Source organism: Pelodiscus sinensis, chromosome 32 (assembly GCF_049634645.1).
Source record: "Pelodiscus sinensis isolate JC-2024 chromosome 32, ASM4963464v1, whole genome shotgun sequence".
NCBI classification, from domain to species: Eukaryota; Metazoa; Chordata; order Testudines; family Trionychidae; genus Pelodiscus; species Pelodiscus sinensis.
In genome coordinates, this window is record NC_134742.1 from 1,587,829 (window position 1) to 1,605,598 (window position 17,770).

Consider the following 17,770-nt stretch of genomic DNA (forward strand, 5'->3'; position numbering starts at 1 on the left):
ACCAAGTCCGGGCTGCCCGGGTTCGGCCCCGGCTCGCTGATTGGTTCGCCGGAGAGGCGGGCCGAGCTCCGATTGGTGAGGCTCGCAGTCACGTCCCCAGCCAGCCAATCCCCTTCCCCGGGCCAAACTGAGGTCGGCGTCAGTGGGTAAAAATCCCACGGCTGCTACATTCTCATACAGAGTCACACACACACACACACTGTGATATTGTCTCACACCCCCCCCCCACAATCACACACACTGTCATATTGTCACACACACCCAGAGTGATATTGTCCCCCCCCCACAATCACACACACTGTCACACACACACACTAATATTGTCAAATATCCTTACTCAGACACAACCTTTTACTCCCACACACACACTCAGTGATATTGTCAAACATCCTTATGTGCACAAACACCTTCTTCTTACACACACATAGTGATACTGTCGAACACCCTTACACACACACACAGCTATCACACACCGCAACCACTCACACACGTGACAATCACACACACATACACGACAATCACACATGACAATCACACACACACACACAACAATCACACACGACAGTCATACATGTGACAGTCACACACACACACACGACAACCGCACACACGACAATCGCACACGACAGTCATACACGTGACAGTCGTACACACACGACAATCACACACACACGCACACCAATCAGTACAGGGCTTTCCTATCCGTGGCACGACCCCACCTTCCGGAGAGGCAGGAGCCAGCCCGGCTGTCCACACCAGGCTTCAGGTGAGGGCGGGGGACTGCTTTTGGGTAAGAGAGGGGGGTGCTGCCCCACAGAAAGATCAGTCGGGGAGGGGCTGCTCACAAGGGAGCAGCCATCTCGCCCCACTGAGAAACCCAGCGCCCCCTCCCTGCCGTGGGCCCCATCGAAGAAGGATGCTCCTCACACTCCTGGGGCTTGGGGGGGGCTGGTAGATTTTTGGGGGGCCCCCATGGCTCCAGGGGGGAAGGCAGAAATGAAGGTGTGGGGGAGGGGGTGCTGGGAAGCAGGTCTGGGCCACGTGCCGGGGTCGCCACGCCTGTCGTACAACCTCCCCCCATGCACAGGCGGTGGGTGGTACGGGCCCCGGCTGTCCGGATCGCTTCCTCGCCCCGCTGCCGGCTGCCCAACACCTCCCCTCTTGCCCCCCAAGGAACGCCGAAAGGGAGTCCTTCCCGCCCGAGGGGTGGGTGCCATGCTGGGAGTGGGGGGGAGGGGAAAGGGGAGGAGGAGAGACAGGCTGGCGGCCCCTCTCACACCCCAAACCCCCCATCTCCCCGCCAACCCTCTGCTCCCTTCCCACGCCCCTCGATTAGGTTCCTCCCTCGCTCACAGCATCGTAGAATCACAGAACGGGAAAGGACCTCGAGGGGTCATCGAGTCCCGGCCCCGGCCCTCACGGCAGGACCGGGCACGTCCACACCACGGAAATGTGGAGAAAACTCAATTTGGGTTCTGACTTTGACAGCGCTTTATTATTTTTGTCCTTTTTTTTTTAAACAGATGTGTTGCGATGGTAGGAAAAATGTGTGTCTGAAAACTGAAGGTACCGGGGATACTTATCATTTTTTTTAAAAAGCGGGGGGTACTTGGCTTTTTTTTTTTTGGAAAAAGGTGTACTTTATAAAAAAAGGTTGAGAAACACGGCGTTAAAGCATAAACACACACACACACGTCGCCACACACACACACACACACACACACACACGTCACCACACACACACACACACACACACATGTCGCCACACACACACACACACACACACACACACACACACGCTCCCCTAGAAAGGAAACCGTTCACCCCAGATGTGGCTGCTAAAATCCGGTTTATTATAACGCCAAGACGACCTTAATTTCTCCCCTTTCGATAGCGTCTCGTTGGCCGTGCTCTCCTTTCCGAATCCCGCCTCGCCTTCTCGCCGTCTTTCGGGTCTCGCTCCGCGGTGGAAAGCCTCCCTTATTAGCTCAAGGCGTAGGGTGGCGATTTTTTTTTTCGTTTCTCCCGGCTCATTCATGCTTCGGCAGGCGGTGGAGACGTTCTGGTAGCGTCTGATTTCCCGGGGGTTCAAGACGCCGCCTGTCCCTGCCTCGTTCATGCGTGATCTCCGGCGTTGGTCCCTCCTCCCGAGATCTTTCATCAGGCCGGTGTTGGGGGGCTCTTCCCAGCTGGGGTTCACTCCCTTCCTTCCTCCCCTCGTGACGTGGGGGGCTGAGGCGGAAAGGAAGCGGGGGGGGGAACGTTTCTCTTAACGAGACCTGCTGTGGATGGCGGTGGTGGTAGATTCCCGCGCCGCCTTCCCCTTCATCACCGTTTCCAGCGCGGCTTGCACCTCGGCCGTGCCGATGAAGGACCCCCGCCGCCTTTTCCGCCGGCGGTTGGCCTCGGTGAAGACGGCGCTGTAGAGGCGGCACAGGGCGGCGGTCACGAGGCCCTTGGCTTGGGCCGACATGCGCCGGTCGCTCCGCAACAGCCGGCACATCATCTCCGAGATGTAGAGGGTGGGAAGACGCCGCTTCCCTCGGCTTTTCCGCAGCACCGGCTTCCAGCGCCCGTGCTGGGGGGGGGCCCTTTTCCGCCGGGGCTGGGGCTTCTGAAGGCTCATCTGGCGGGTCTTCTGCCCCCTCTGCACCTGGGCCTTCTTGTTTCTTCTCTGGGCAGCTCCCATGGTGCCCCGCCCCGGTCTCGCCAGCTTCGTTCTCTGCCTGCAGCAGGTCCACGCCCACCCCTATATAGGGGCCGGCATTCAAATGAGGCGCCGACTCTGTGGCCCGTGATTGGCTAGTGGGGACAATGGCATTGTTCGCCCCACCCGTTACCGGCAGCCCTCGCGTGGCGTCCAATGCACTCCACGGGCTCGCTGGCTTTTTGGCAGGGCGGGCGCGGCACATCGGTGATTTGGGTGGAGTGTAATCGGGATTGGCTGCCAATTATCCTTTGGCAACTAGAATTTTTTAATGCTTATTAGCCTCCGCCTGACAAAGACCGGAGTGGCCGGTCAACCGCGTGCTCATTGGAAGTAGGCAAGAGAGACCCTAAAAAAACCAAACCCAATATTCTACAATTTAATCCTGTAAAAACAAGCATTCCTGTGGTACCTTGACACACAAAACCAGCCATAATCTCATGAGCTTTCGGTGGCACAACGAAAACCGGAGTGGGGGAAAAAACCCGACCTGGAATGGGGAAAAAACTCAGGATCCCAGAGAATTCGTAACAGAAAAACAAGGGGGAGATTTAAAAACGTATTCCCGTCCCATTCGGGAGCCGTTGTTACTCATTAGCGTCGCGTGGAGCGTCCTGCGTCCGTGTTTTTCTCACGGCGATCGTGATAACGTGGAAGCCAATTTCGTTTTCGTTCTTTTCGGGAGACGATAAAAGCTTTCCAGAGTGCGGCTTCCTTTCTGAAACGGTCGCGCCCGCCACTCCAGCCTCACTTCAAGGGCCACCGGCCAAAAGGCCCACTTCCCCGAGGCCCAACGGGATCTCCCAGGTCAGGAACACCCGGACGACGGCGGCTCACGTCCCACCCTAGCCGCAATTCCTGGCGTTTCTCCCAAGGAAATAGCTGGCGACCCTAGCCCCGCCCCCTTCTGCCCTAAGCCCCGCCCCCTGGGAGCCAAAACCAACCCCCTGGCCCGGAGCACCATGGTGAGGTGGGGCACTCGGGGTAGCAACTCTCCGCCCCCAGTGAGCCTACAGGGGGCGTTTTGGGGGCGGACCTACCCCTGCCTATGACACCCGCCGCCCCCTGCTGGAAACCAACCCGTTCTCCTTCTGGCCCCTCTGAGAGGTGCCTGTCCGCAGGCAAAGGACTTCTCCGCCTCAGATACCCTTCGACCTCAGCGGGCAAGGCGAAGAAAACCCTCCTTTCCCGGGCAAGGAAGAGGAGGTCGGTGGAGGGCCAGCTTCGGTCCGTAGTTCAGGCACATCGTGAGGAGCCGAGGGGCAGGGAAACTTCCCAACTTACCTTGGTCTAGGACCAAACTTCTCTTGGGCGGATGCTTCTCCTGCTGGAGACGCACAAGCAGTCCCGTAACGAGTCGTGACTCCGCCGTGGCGCCCCCTGCTGGTCTCCTGGGGAGTACTTCAGCCCCGGTGCGCCCTCCCCTGGACGGGTGTCTCGTCCTCGGTTTCCCGCCTCCTGCCTCCTCCCGGGGATGCGACTAACTCGCCCCCAGAGTAAAGCCCTCCTCCGGTTCCCGCGTATGCCAGGAATCTACACGGCACCCTCAACTCGAAAGAAGATACACAACATGCACTACGCCATCGGCGTGTCTTACGTCGATTTTCTGGCCACACGTGGAAATGGCGCGCTATTGCGAGCCGTCCCACGGGGGAGAGGGGGACGAGGTTTCCCGGGATGCCGAAATCGCGCGTCCGCTGTATTTCGCAATAGCGGACACGTTCAGAAGGCACTTTTCAACTTATTCATAAATGATCTGGAGAAAGGGGTAAGCAGTGAGGTGGTAAAGTTTGCAGATGATACCAGACTGTTTAGGATAGTCAAGACAGAAGCAGACTGTGAGGGACTCCAAGAAGATCTCACCAAACTGAATGATTGGGCAGCAAAATGGCAAATGAAATGTAATGTGGATAAGTGTAAAGTAATGCACATCGGGAAAAATAACCCCAACTAGACGTACAGTATGATGGGGGCGAATTTGGCTACGACAAATCAGGAAAGAGATCTTGGCGTTATCGTGGACAGTTCTCTGAGAACTTCCACACAGTGTGCAGCGGCGGTCAAAAAGGCAAATAGGATGCTAGGAATTATTAAGAAAGGGATAGAAAATAAGACCCAGAATATCTTACTGCCCCTGTATAAAACTATGGTACACCCACATCTTGAATACTGGGTACAGATGTGACCTCCTCACCTCAAAAAAGATATTTTGGCCTTGGAAAGGGTTCAGAAAAGGGCAACTAAAATGATTAGGGGTTTGGAACGGGTCCCATATGAGGAGAGGCTAAAGAGACGGGGACTTTTCAGTTTAGGAAAGAGGACACTGAGGGGGGATATGATAGAGGTCTATAAAATCATGAGTGGTGTGGAGAGGGCTGATAAAGAAAGTTATTAACTAGTTCCCATAATAGAAGAACTAGAGGACACCAACTGAAATTAATGGGGAGCAGGTTTAAAACTAATAAAAGGAAGTTCTTCTTCACACAGCGTGTAGTCAACCTGTGGAACTCCTTGCCAGAGGAGGCTGTGAAGGCTAGGACTATAATAGAGTTTAAAGAGAAGCTGGATAAATTCATGGAGGTTAGGTCCATAAAAGGCTATTAGCCAGGGGATAAAATGGTGTCCCTGGCCTCTGTTTGTCAGAGGCTGGAGAGGGCTGGCAGGAGACAAATCGCTTGATCATTGTCTTCGGTCCACCCTCTCTGGGGCACCTGGTGCTGGCCACTGTGGGCAGACGGGATACTGGGCTAGATGGACCTTTGGTCTGACCCAGTACGGCCGTTCTCATGTTCTTATGTTCTATTTCGGGATCCGTGTAGAACTGCAAGCCGCGTGGGGCTGGTCAGACCATCAAGATGCAAAGGGTGCCCATCAACGCTTCTCCTGTTGGCTGCACGCAAATCGTCCTGATGTAACGGACAAGACCCTTCGTTTTCAGTCTGTATTTTATTTATCCCCCCTGACACACACGCCCCTGGAATTTATCAGAGTTTATTAAGTCTTGACCAGCCCTAGTTGGGTTGATCGAGTTGGGATTGGTTCTGCCTAGAGCAGGGGGCTGGACTTGATGACCTTCGGAGGTCTCTTCCAGCTCTATGGTTCTAGGATTCCATGATCTATGATTACGACAACAAAACCGGCTTCACTTCCGTGCCAAAAAATGAACCATCCTTTTTTTCTGGGGAGACATTGGGGTGGACGGAAGGACGTTCCTTTCCCTCCCCTTTTTGTGCGTTTCATGGAAATCTAAACGCAGTGAGCATGCGATTGCTCAGGGCTTTTAGACGCACACACACGCCCCCGAGGGTCTATAGCGCACGTCTTCTCGACTTGTATGTGGTCTCACGTCCACCAGCCGCTTTCCATATAGACACACGCCTTAGCACAATCGCTATGTCGCACGGGGTGCATTGTATTTTCTTAATAAACCAAGCCATTTTTCTAGGCCGTAGCGATGCGAAAGTAGGGTGGAAATTGGGGGAAAAAATCAAGCTTTTTGTAAAACCTGGAATTTTGGAGGGGCTGGGGGGTAAAAATTGAAAAGCGGAACAAAAAATAATACTTTTTGTAAAAACCTTGGTTTGTTTGGGGGTTTTTTTTGGTGGGAATTGGAAATCAGGACAAAATAATACTTTTTATAAAACCTGCGATGGATTGATTGATTGACTGGTAGAAATTTGAAATTAGGGAAAAAATAATACTTTTTGTAAAACCTGGGATTTATTTCTTTATTTGTTGGTAGAAATTGGAAATCAGGGGAAAAAATCATACTACTTGTAAAACCTGGATTTTTTCTGGTAGAAACTAGAAATTAGGAAAAAAAATACTTTTTGTAAAACCTTGGGGGTTTTGTTTGTTGGGGTTTTTTGGGTGGGAATTGGAAATCAGGAAAACAATACTATTTCTTGTAAAACCTGGGAGAGTTTTGTTTTGGTTTTTTTTTTGGTAAAAAAATGTTTCAACAGAAAACGAAGGGGTTTATCGACCCACGGAAGGTGACAGAGCCCTCCTTTAATTAACACAAGCTTTAGTTCACTCCGAGACTGGATGAGTTTCATCCGGCGTCGGATCACTAGCGGGAAACACGGGAAGGAAGGCGACTGACTTTGGAGAACCTCGCTGGATGGTTTTGTGTGCGTCCGGGCTGTGCCCAAACTCTGCCTGGTTCATTTAAAATCGGTCTCTTTCACTGGCCCCTTCATTAACCCTCCGTTCCCAGGTGAACACGAAGCCCTCCCGTGACCAGCATTTCAGGGGGGATATCCACCGCAGATCTGAGCGGAAAACAGGCCTTAAAGCAGTTACGAAAACCCTTCGCTCCATCCCAACCTTATTCCGTACGGGAAAGGAAACACCGCACACCCAAAAAATGCTGCGAAAATGCTGTTTTATTAATAGCGCCAAGTGGATTATTTCATTTCCCGTAGAACGGCGCCGCCACCCGGCTCTGTCCAGACAGGCGTCTTGTTTTCAGCGTCCGGTTCGCTCGCTCCGCCCCCGGCCGGCCCGGTGGTTCACCATCCCGACGCGGGTGTTTTCTCTGTCCCGATTGATGGGTCTTTTCTTGAACCAGGCGGTAGAAAGGGTGGCGTGTCTCTGGTGTTGGAAGGGAGGGGGGTCGGGTCAGGCCGCGTGCAGGGTGGGTTCTCTTGGCCTCGTTAAGCAACATCGTTAATCAGGAGGGTGCTGGCGTCTTCCAGGCTCTCCCTTCTCCCCTCCCTCTTCCAGCAGGCACCCTCGGGAGAAGGGCGGGTGGGGTGGCCCTAGTGGGACCTTTTGGGGGCCGGAGTGGCCGAGCGCCGGATCCGTTTCCTCGGCATCACCTCCCGCAGGGCGGCCTGCACCTGGGATGGGCCGATGGTTGGCCGGCGGCTTTGCCGCCGCAGCTGCTCCGCCTCGGTGGAGACCTTCCGGTAGATGTCGTTGATGAAAGAGACCATCAGCCCTTTGGCCTTGCTGGACAAGCGCCGGTCGTCCCGCTGCAGCCGCCTCAGCATCGTGGCCTCGTGGGAGGCGGGGGACAGCTTCTTCCCTCGTTTCCGGGCGGGCTGCCGCCGGGCCGGCCTCCGCCGCCGCTTCTCCGGCGCCTTCCGCCGCCTGGCCGGGGTCTTCCGGCCGTAGCGCGGCTGTCTCCTCCGCGGTGGGGCTGTCTTCCTGCCTTGCCGGGCGGCTGCCATCTCACTGCACTCAGCCCGACCTGTCTGCCTTTCCTTCCCCCCGCCCTCCTGCTGGACTTATATATAGTGGCCGGCATGCAAATGAGGGGCCAGCGATTGGCTGGCTGGAAACGCGCCCCCAGCGGGTCACAATGGGGGGGATGTCAGGAGAGACCAGCGCGCTTCATAATGGGCCGGTTCCCTCTCCTGTGCCTCCGGCTGATTGGTCGGGGCGGGGGCAGAGTTAAGGACATTTAAGGACAAGGATCGTCCGTGAGGTTGCTTTGTGGCCAGAGGTGTTCGCTGCACCCAGCTGTGCTTTAGCTGACGGTTATCGACAGCCCGGCGTGTCCCCATCTGGCTGTCCTCATGAGCAGCATTTTTTTTTATGGGCACGCTTTTCCCCTTGGGTTCTAGGCCCGTTACAAGCCGGCCCTGGGGGGCTGCGCCCCCTTTTCAGACGCCCCTGTTCCTCCACCGACAAGAGCTAAGCAATTCACAGATGACTGTGCGCCGGTGTGGGGCCTTCAGCGTGCCCAGGGGTCCAGCGGTGCTGTCTGTACACGTGGCTTCCCCTTCACGTATCCTCGATGGCTCCCGAGGTCTCTGCCCACCCTGGGGTCCCAGGATTCAAATAAAGGCGAGAACGTAATAAGGCATCACTCCCGGACAGACCCCGACTTCCACAGTCCCCTGGGGTCCCTCCCAAGTCTCTCCATTCCCAGAGCCAACCAGGGGTGGGGAACGGGCGCCGGATGAGTTCCCTGGTTTGCCTGGATCTGGGCCCCATGGCTCAGGGTTCCCCCTCCAGCATTGGGGGGGGGGTCCATGCTGGTGCTCCAGCAGCCCCCCCCCATTGTCCCCTGAGGGCTGGAGCCCACAAAATCCACTAGTCCCCCCCCCTCCCGGTGGATAAGGGGAACGAGGGGAATTTCTGCTTCTCAGACAGGGGCCATGAGAGGGAGGAAGTGCGGAATTGGGGGGTTTCTTGTTTGGGCTCTCTGGAGTTCGGGGTTGTTTTTCTTTGTGTTTGTGTTTCTATTGTTTGTTTTTATTTGCGTGTCACTTTTTGTTTCTGTTTGTGTTTTTTGTTTGCATTTGCATTTGCAAATGTTGTTTGTATTTTCTTTTTCTCTGTGTTTTTCTTTGTGTTTCTGTTTCACTTTTCGGTTGTGTTTGTTTTTTGTCTGCATTTGTATTTGCATTTTTTGTTTGTATTTTGTGTTTTGTGTTTGCATTTGCGTTTTTGTTGGTGCTTTGGTTTTGTTTTGCTTGTGGTTTTGTGGTTTTGTTGGTGTTTGTGTTTGTCTGCTTTTGTTTTTTGTTTGTGTGTCTGTTTCGCTTTGTAGTTCTGTTTGTGTTTTTTGTTTGTATTTGTATTTTTGTTTTTGTTTCTGTGTTTTTGTTTTTTGTTTGTGCTTTGTTTGCATTTGCATTTCCATTTTTGTTTTCTGTATGTTTTCGTGTTTCTGTTTTTGTTTGTGTCTCTGTATTTTTGTTTTTGTTTGTTTTTTTGTTTTTATTCGTGTTCCACTTTTTGTCCGTGTTTGTGTTTTCTGTTTGCATTTGCATTTGCAAATTTTGTTTGTATTTTCTTTTTCTTTGTGTTTTTCTTTGTGTTTCTGTTTCACTTTTTGTTTGTGTTTGTTTTTTGTCTGCATTTATATTTGCATTTTTTGTTTGTATTTTGTTTGTGTTTTGTGTTTGTATTTGCGTTTTTGTTTGTGCTTTGTTTTTGTTTTGCTTGTGGTTTTGTTGGTGTTTGTGTTTGTGTTTGTCTGCTTTTGTGTTTTGCTTGTGTGTCTGTTTCGCTTTGTAGTTCTGTTTGTGTTTTTTCTTTTATTTGTATTTTTGTTTTTGTTCTTATTTTTGTTTCTGTGTTTTATTTTTTGTTTGTGCTTTGTTTGCATTTGCATTTCCGTTTTTGTTTTTGTTTTCTTTATGTTTTTGTGTTTTTGTTTTTATTTGTGTTCCACTTTTTGTTCGTGTTTGTGTTTTTTGTGTGCATTTTCACATGCGTTTTTGTTTGTGTTTGTGTTTCGCTTTTTGTTTCTGCTTGTGTTTTAGTTTGTACTTTTGTTTTTGTTTTTTATTTTTGTTTCTGTGGGGTTTTTTGTTTGTGTTTGTGTTTTTTCTTTCTGTTTTAGTTTCTCTTTTGTTTTTGCTTCTCACTTGTGAGGCCTCCGACTAATTTTTCCATCAGTCAACGCCTCTCCCTCAGCCCGAAAACGTTGCCCCGCCCCTGTATCCAATGGACCGGCCACAGCACATGGGTCCCCAGCCAACCTGAGGGAGGGACATGGCCAGCATGTTGCCTTGGTGCTCAAACTCACTGCTCACAATGTAGAGGCCCGGAGTGGCAGCCCCACTGCCCAATCAGCTGGCAGGGCGGGAGCGCCTCATTTGCATGCCAACTCCATTCACGGGCCCTTGCACCCCCCCTCCCGGGAAGAGGTCAAAGTGACCTAGCGTGTCACAATGGGGCCCAGGCAGGCTCACAATGCACAGGCCTGGACGGGCACCCAATCAGCTGGCAGGACAGGATCACCTCATTTGCATACCAGCTCCATTCACGGGCCATCGGCCCCGCCCAGGAAGGGGTCGTAGTGGCCTAACGTGTCACAATGGGGCCCAGGCAGGCTCACAATGCACAGGCCTGGACGGGCACCCAATCAGCTGGCAGGACAGGATCACCTCATTTGCATACCAGCTCCATTCACGGGCCATCGGCCCCGCCCAGGAAGGGGTCATAGTGGCCTAGCGTGTCACAATGGGGCCCAGGCAGGCTCACAATGCACAGGCCCGGAGGGGCAGCCCCGGTGTCCAATCAGCAAGCCGGGGGGGCAGACCCTCATTTGCATGCGAGCTGGGGGCAGTGCGGTGGCATTTGGCTGCGGCGGGGTGAGAGGAGCGGAGCTGAGCGGCGCGATGGCGGCTCCCCAGCCCAGGAAGAAGAAAGGCCCGTCCAAGAGGAGGCAGCAGCCCAGAGGCCGGGCTGCCCCCCGGCGGGGGAAGCGGCGGGCCCCGGCCCGGAGGCAGAAGCGGGCGGCCGGGGCCCGGCCGAGCCGCCGGGGGAAGCGGGGCGTCCCCACCCGCTACGCCGCCAAGCTGCTGCGGCAGGTGAAGCGGGTGCGCATGTCGGCCCCGGCCAAGGGCCTGATGAAATCCTTCGTGGCCGACCTCTACGGCCAGGTCTCCGGCCAGGCCGAGCAGCTGCGGCGGCGCAAACGGCTCCCGGCCCTGGGCTCCTCCGAGGTGCGCCAGGCCCTGCGGCAGGTCATGCCCCGGGCAGTGGCCAAGCGGGCGGCCACCCCCGCGGGAAACCCCTCCGCCTAGAGGAACCCCGGGGGGGCCGGGGACAGCCGCACGCCCCAGCCCGCGGGCCTCCCCCCCGCCCGACAAGACGACGCGGCCCGACAGACGACGAGAAAAATTCCCCCTTGGTGACTATTGATGCAAGAGAGGGAGCCGGAGGCGGGAGCGCCGCCCAGAGACGCCGTCCCACCAGGGCCGGCCGGAGTGAACCCTTCCTCCTCGCGCCCCGGAACCCCCCCTCGCCGTGCTAATAAACCCGGAGTCTAAGAGTCGCTTTGGTGCGGGCGGATTTCCTTTCTCCGAAAGAATCGTGCGGGGAGGGGGGCGGGGCGGATTGCGCTCGATACCTCGTCACCGGCCGCAGCGGTACAAGGCTCGCCTTCCGCCCGGCGGAGCAGGAGGGGGTCGGTTGCCCCTTGCGCCCAGTTTGCGCGTGGCAATTTCCAAAGAAATAGCCACCCCACGCTGGTAAGAGAGGCCAACGTTGTGGGGGGTGGGGGAGACTCCCACGTTCCAGAAAGACCCCTCGATCCAAAGCCACACCCCTCGATGCACCTCCACGGACAGAGACGTCCCGGCCCTCGTCTGTTCCTTCCGATGTATTCCTCCTCGCACCGGCTCGGCCTTGGGCTGGGCTACCGATACCGGCGTCTTCCTACCGTCTCTGCTGGCGAGGCCGGCTCTAATTTCACCGCCCCTACCGCTGGGCTGTTGCAGCGCGCTAGGTCAGCTGGGTTAGGTGTGTCCCTGTGCGTGCAGAGTGGAGACGACGCGGGCGTCGTGTTTACCTCGGGGTAGCAGGTCGAAATACTTTTTGTGGGTGACACTTGGTCTCCACTGGGATTTGTACATCAAGGTCAGGAACCTGGCCCCTGGAGTGACACCCCAAAATATATAGCGGCAGCAGGAACTTGTGGGCAAAACCCACTTCCTCAGATGGTTGGGTTGGAGAGAAATAACAGGAACCAAGCGGTACATAGCAGCAGACGTCCGTCTGTCCATTGTGGGACCGGTGCTCATGCGGCTCATAGAGGCTCCGTCTACACTCCGAGTTTTCTCCGCAAAAGGTATGCTACTGAGGGACTCACTTGCACGTGTCGCAATGTCATGGGCTTAAGTTCGGCCGATCCATTTTGGCACGAGGGGGTTTCTGCGCAAAAACGAGCCGGGGGGGACTTTTTCTTTCTGCGCCAACCTCCCTTTCCCCGCAAAATCGGTAGACCTTCTTTTTGGGGGCGTAAGGATCTTGCGGGGGAAAAGGAGGTTTTTGCGCCAAAAAAAACGTCCCCATGACTTGTTTTGGTGCAGAAATCCCTCGCACCAAAATGGATCGGCGTCCTGTTTACCTCGGGATAACGCAACAAGATCAATATTATCCCCCCACCACACACACACACACACACACACACAATCTGACCCTTTTAGCTCAATTTATAGACTCTCAGAATCCCAGAACTGGAAGAGGCCTCAGGAGGTCACCGAATCCAGCCCCCTGCCCAAGGCAGGACCAACCCAACTCAATCAACCCAGCCAGGGCTTGGTCAAGCCGGGACTTAAACACCCCTAGGGATGGAGATTCCACCCCTCCCTAGGGAACCCAGCCCAGCGCTTCCCACCTGCCTAGGGAAATCGTTTTTCCTAATATCCAACCTGGACCTCTCCCACCACAACTTGAGCCCATTGCTCCTTGTTCTGCCATCTGTCACCGCTGAGAACAGCCTCTCTCCATCCTCTTTGGAACCTCCCTGCAGGGAGTTGAAGGCTGCTATCAAATCCCCCCTCGCTCTTCTCTTCTGCAGACTAAACAAGCCCAAATCCCTCAGCCTCTCCTCATAGGTCATGTGCTCCAACCCCCGAATCATTTGGTCGCCCTCCACTGGACCCTCTCCAGTGCGTCCACATCCTTTCTATAGTGCAGGTTCCAGAACTGGACACAATACTCCAGATGTGGCCTCACCAGAGCTGAATAAAGGGAAAAAAATCACTTCTCTGGATCTGCTGGCAACGCTCCTCCTAATGCACCGTAATATGCACCCTAACTGGCAGCAGGTGGCTGATTCCTGGTGGTGCACATCCATACATGCCTCGGCGCACATAATAAAATTTATTCCTCGCCCAGTTCAGCTCACCGGCTGCACCCTCTAGTCCTCTGTGGTCAATCCCTCAGATGCTCTCCTGCCTTCAGCCTGCTCCCCAGAACCAACTATAGCTCCTTCCAGGCCCTGCCTCAGTGCCCCCTATCTCCGGAAGCTCCCCCCCTGCCTTTTCCCCAACTGCCTGTGTCTGTGCTATAAGGCAACCCCCCACCCAGTAGACCTGTCCCCCCGTAGATTTCAACCGTGCTCTCTTTTAAGCCCGGTCGGCGTGCAGGTGATGAATTCACACATGCGTAGGCCCTGCTGCCCTCTTAAAAGAGGAGACAAACGGGGGATAGGAGACAGGGCTATAAAATCCTGCCTGTTGTGGGAAAAGGGACTAAGGAAAAGTGATCGATTTGTTCCCATAACATAAGAACGAGGGTCACCCAAAGAAGTAAACAGGCAGCTGGTTTGAAACAAACCAAAGGAGGCTTTTCGTCACGCAGCGCTCAGTTAACCTGTGGAACTCCTCGCCGGAGGATGCGGTTGAAGGTCAGGACTGTTCAAAACAGGGCTAGATAGATTCACAGAGGTTGGGGCCATCAAAACGTATTAGCCAGGCTGGGCCTCTGTGGGAATGGGTGACAGGGGAGGGGTCGCTGGGTCTGATCCTTGTTCTGTTCCCCCCCTCTGGCGTTGGCTGCTGCCAGCAGACAGGACACTGGGCTGGACGGGGCGTTGGTCTGACCCCGTCTGGCTGCTCAGATTTTCTTAAAGGGCCTGTGTCACCCTGCGACAATCCCCGTACGAACACGGTTGTTGAGACGGTTGTGGAGAACGAACCGGAGCTAGGCCTAAATCCTTCCAGTTACTGGCTTGCCAACGAGTCCGGCTTTGTACCTACAGATGGCCAACGTTCTGCTCCAGTCTATGAGGCCTGGTGAAGCATGAAGCCCTGCTCTCCAGTTACGCTGCCTTCGTTCTGAGGTTTTTCTTCGTTCCGGGCAGCGTTAACCTGTGGAACTCCTTGCCAGGGGATGGGGTGAAGACCAAGGCTTTGGCAGAGTTCAGAAAAGAGCTACATAGAATCACGGGGGTTAGGTCCATCAATGCTTATTAGCCAGGAAGGGCAGGGAGGGTGTCCCTGGCTCCTGTGTGCTGGGAATGGGAGAGAGGAGACGCTTTGCACAGGGCTGTGGAACTCAATGGGGCAGAGGGAACGGCTGGTATTTGTGCTTGGGTCTCCAAACTCCGGGAGGTCCCGTGTGGCTTTAACGGGCTCGCCTTCCTCCCGAACTCCTGCAGGGGCCTATCCCCTCTGACCCCAATTTCAGATGAAGACCATGCAAGCAGGAAGACATTTCGGGTTGGACAAATCGTCACAATGCGTGAATACCCAGTTCCTCCAGCTCAAATGCTCCTGCCCCCTGTTCTCCCAGGAAATCAATCTATCTAGGTCCTTTTTTGAGCCCTGTTCAAGTCCTGCTCTTCACCACGTCCTCCGGCGAGGAGTTCCGCAGGTTGGCTGTGTGCTGCGTAAAGAAAAGCTCCCTTTTGTGTGTTATAAACCTGCTGCCTCTTCATTCCATTCGGTGGCCCCTAGTTCTTACGTTACGGGAACAAGTCAATCACTTTTCCTTATTCACTTTCTCCACACTGCTCATGATTTCATAGATCTCTATCCTATCCCCCCCTTAGTCTGTATTCTGACAACAGAGGCTAGGGACACTGGCTAATAGCCATTGATAGACGTGTTAAAGTCCTGGTCTTCACAACATCCTCTGGCGAGGAGTTCCACAGGTTGCCACTGCGTTGTATGAAGAAGTCCATTGCAGGTCCCAGCAGTCACCAGCTCCCATTGGCTGCAGATTGTAATTGCTGGTCTTTGCCCACCTCTGATAGGTCCTGTCGGCAGGAATAGAGATAAATATGAGGACTCTAGAGAGAGGTGTAGATGGGTCTCTCTGAGGAATGGGCTTCCATAGAGTATGTCTACACTACAGTGTTATTTCGAAATATCTAATTTCGAAATAGTTCTTTCAAAATAAGGCGTCTACACACAAAATGCATTTCGAAATAGCCCAGGTTGATTTTGTAGTTTCACATGGGGGCAGAGTTAAGGATATAAGGGTATGTCTACACTACAGTGTTATTTCAAAAAACTTATTCCTAAATAGCTTATTTCGAAATAACGCATCTACACACAAAATGCATTTAGAAATAGCCCAGGTTGATTTTGTAGTTTCACATGGGGGCAGAGTTAAGGATATAAGGGTATGTCTACACTACAGTGTTATTTCGAAATAGCTTATTTCTAAATAGCTTATTTCGAAATAAGGCGTCTACACACAAAATGCATTTAGACATAGCCAAGGTTGATTTTGTAGTTTCACATGGGGGCAGAGTTAAGGATATAAGGGGATGTCTACACTACAGTGTTATTTCGAAATAGCTTATTTCTAAATAGCTTATTTCGAAATAAGGCGTCTACACACAAAATGCATTTAGACATAGCCAAGGTTGATTTTGTAGTTTCACATGGGGGCAGAGTTAAGGATATAAAGGTATGTCTACACTACAGCAGCAGGGAACCAGGTCAAGAGTTACTTTGTGTGGCCGCTGCCTGAGGCTATCTGAGGCCTGTGCTTAAAGGCATCCCCTGCCCCATCCCCTGGACAGCCGGTTCTCAGCTTTCCCTGCTTGCTTGCCTACCTCGATGAGGGACAGCAAAGCATTTTGTGTCTGCGTGCTCTGGTTGCCCTCACTCGGGACACCGCAGCGCTCTGCAACATGGAGCCAGAGCTGCCCCTAAGCACTCTGGTGCGTCTCGTGGATGCGTTGCTGCGAGCCTGGCTGAACTTACTGCAGGCTGCCATCCGAGAGGTCCATGGGGGGGCTGTCAGTATCCAGGAGGCCCTGCGGGAGAGCTTCCACTCTGAGGAGCACTAAGAGCCTCCCTGGTCTGCCCCACTGAGGGCTTGTGCCTCATTCCTCCCTCACGTCCTTCCACTTACCCCTCCCTAACCCCCCTTCCTGATGTCAAATATTTTCATGAACACAAACTCTCTTTATTTAACAAAACTGGAGATTAACCTCTGGGGAGACTGGGGAAAGGAGGCGGGAGAGGGGAGGAGAGAGGGTGGAAGAGGGGAGGAAGAAACCTGGGAGGAGGGAGCTGGAAGGGGGAAGCCAGGGGAAAAAGTGGAAGGGGAAGCTCAGGGTTGGGGGTCTCGCCAGACCAACTTCATTGTCATGCAAACCTGCTCCTGGGTTCGCATGTGGCCTTTGGTGGCCGGGCTGGCAGCTATCCCGCCATAGACGGCCGCGTTCCTCCGTCTAGTATGATCTCTGCCCTGGACCAGGAAGGCGCCCGCCTTCTCCAGGCCCTGGCAGGCCCCAGGGAGCTGGCAGACTGCTCCTGGGGAGCGGTGGATGGCTGGCTGCCAGTGGCTTGCTGGCTCATGTTTTGGGGCCACTGGGTCAGGGGCCCCGGTGGCTCTGGGCTGGCAGGCTGTCACGTTGCTGAATTGGAGGGAAGCAGCCAGATCGCTGCTGCACCCCTAGGTGGGGGTGTTGGCCCCAGAAATTGGTGGGGGGGGAGCCATGTGGGGTATTGAATGGGAGATTATTGTTTGCTGATCCTGTGTACGCTATTTATGTGAGTGTATAATGTCTGTGTGTGTAGGTAGGAATCTGTAATCTGTGTGGAAGCTGAATATTTCTGTGAATGTGGTTGAGCATGGCTATGGACAGACTGAGTGGTGAAGCCCTGTGGAACAATGGCCCTTGATGGCCCAAAGACACACCTAAAGCAGGCGGGCGGAGACCCAAGAGCTGCCAGCAGAGAGAGGCTGAGGGCCAGGTGACCGGCTGAGACCAGAAGAGGCCAGGAAGGGGGTATAAAGAGGCCATGCGGTCGATGCCATTTTGTTCTCAGCTCAGCACTTCATCCCAGAGGCAGCACTGCAGGGATTGAAGAGCCCGGAAGACCTGTGAACCCATCCTGATCCTAGGATGTGCAACAAGAACTTTTAAACCAGCAGCTGCAACATCTCTGCTAGAGCCTGCACCGAGAACTGGGAGATTCGGTGCATGTAACGTACTGTACTTTAATAACCTTACTCTCAGGCTTTTCTTTCTTGTGTTAATAAACCTTTAGATATAGATTCTAAAGGATTGGCCCAGCGTGATTTGTGGGTAAGGTCCAGAGGGTAAATTGACCAGGGATCTGTGGCTGGTTTCTTGGAACCGGACAGAACTTGTTCGGGGTAGGTGGGATTGGGTGTTAGGACCCCCCACCTGTGTATAGGCCCGGGGCCATGTGGGGCACGGATATTGCTGGGGTGCTGGAGGGGTTTTGCTCATGAGGCTTCAGGCAGGCAGCTGAAGCGCTCTGTGGGACTGGTTTGTGGCCTGTGTGGAGACGTCGCCAGTCAGGGGGCTGTAAGGAGCCCTGTGGCCAGAGTCAACCCCTTTAAGGGCTCCGGGGAGGAAGAGGAGTGTTGTTGCTTGAG

The 17,770-nt window shown here is 54.0% G+C and overlaps 1 long non-coding RNA gene across 1 annotated transcript; it reads left to right on the forward strand.

Moving 5' to 3' along the window:
* The first annotated feature begins 238 nt into the window (after window positions 1-238).
* On the forward strand, window positions 239-17,378 carry LOC142823196 (uncharacterized). The gene is made up of 3 exons (XR_012898495.1): window positions 239-766; window positions 1,524-1,566; window positions 16,942-17,378. It is a non-coding gene; the product is annotated as an uncharacterized LOC142823196 (long non-coding RNA).
* The last annotated feature ends 392 nt before the right edge of the window (window positions 17,379-17,770 follow it).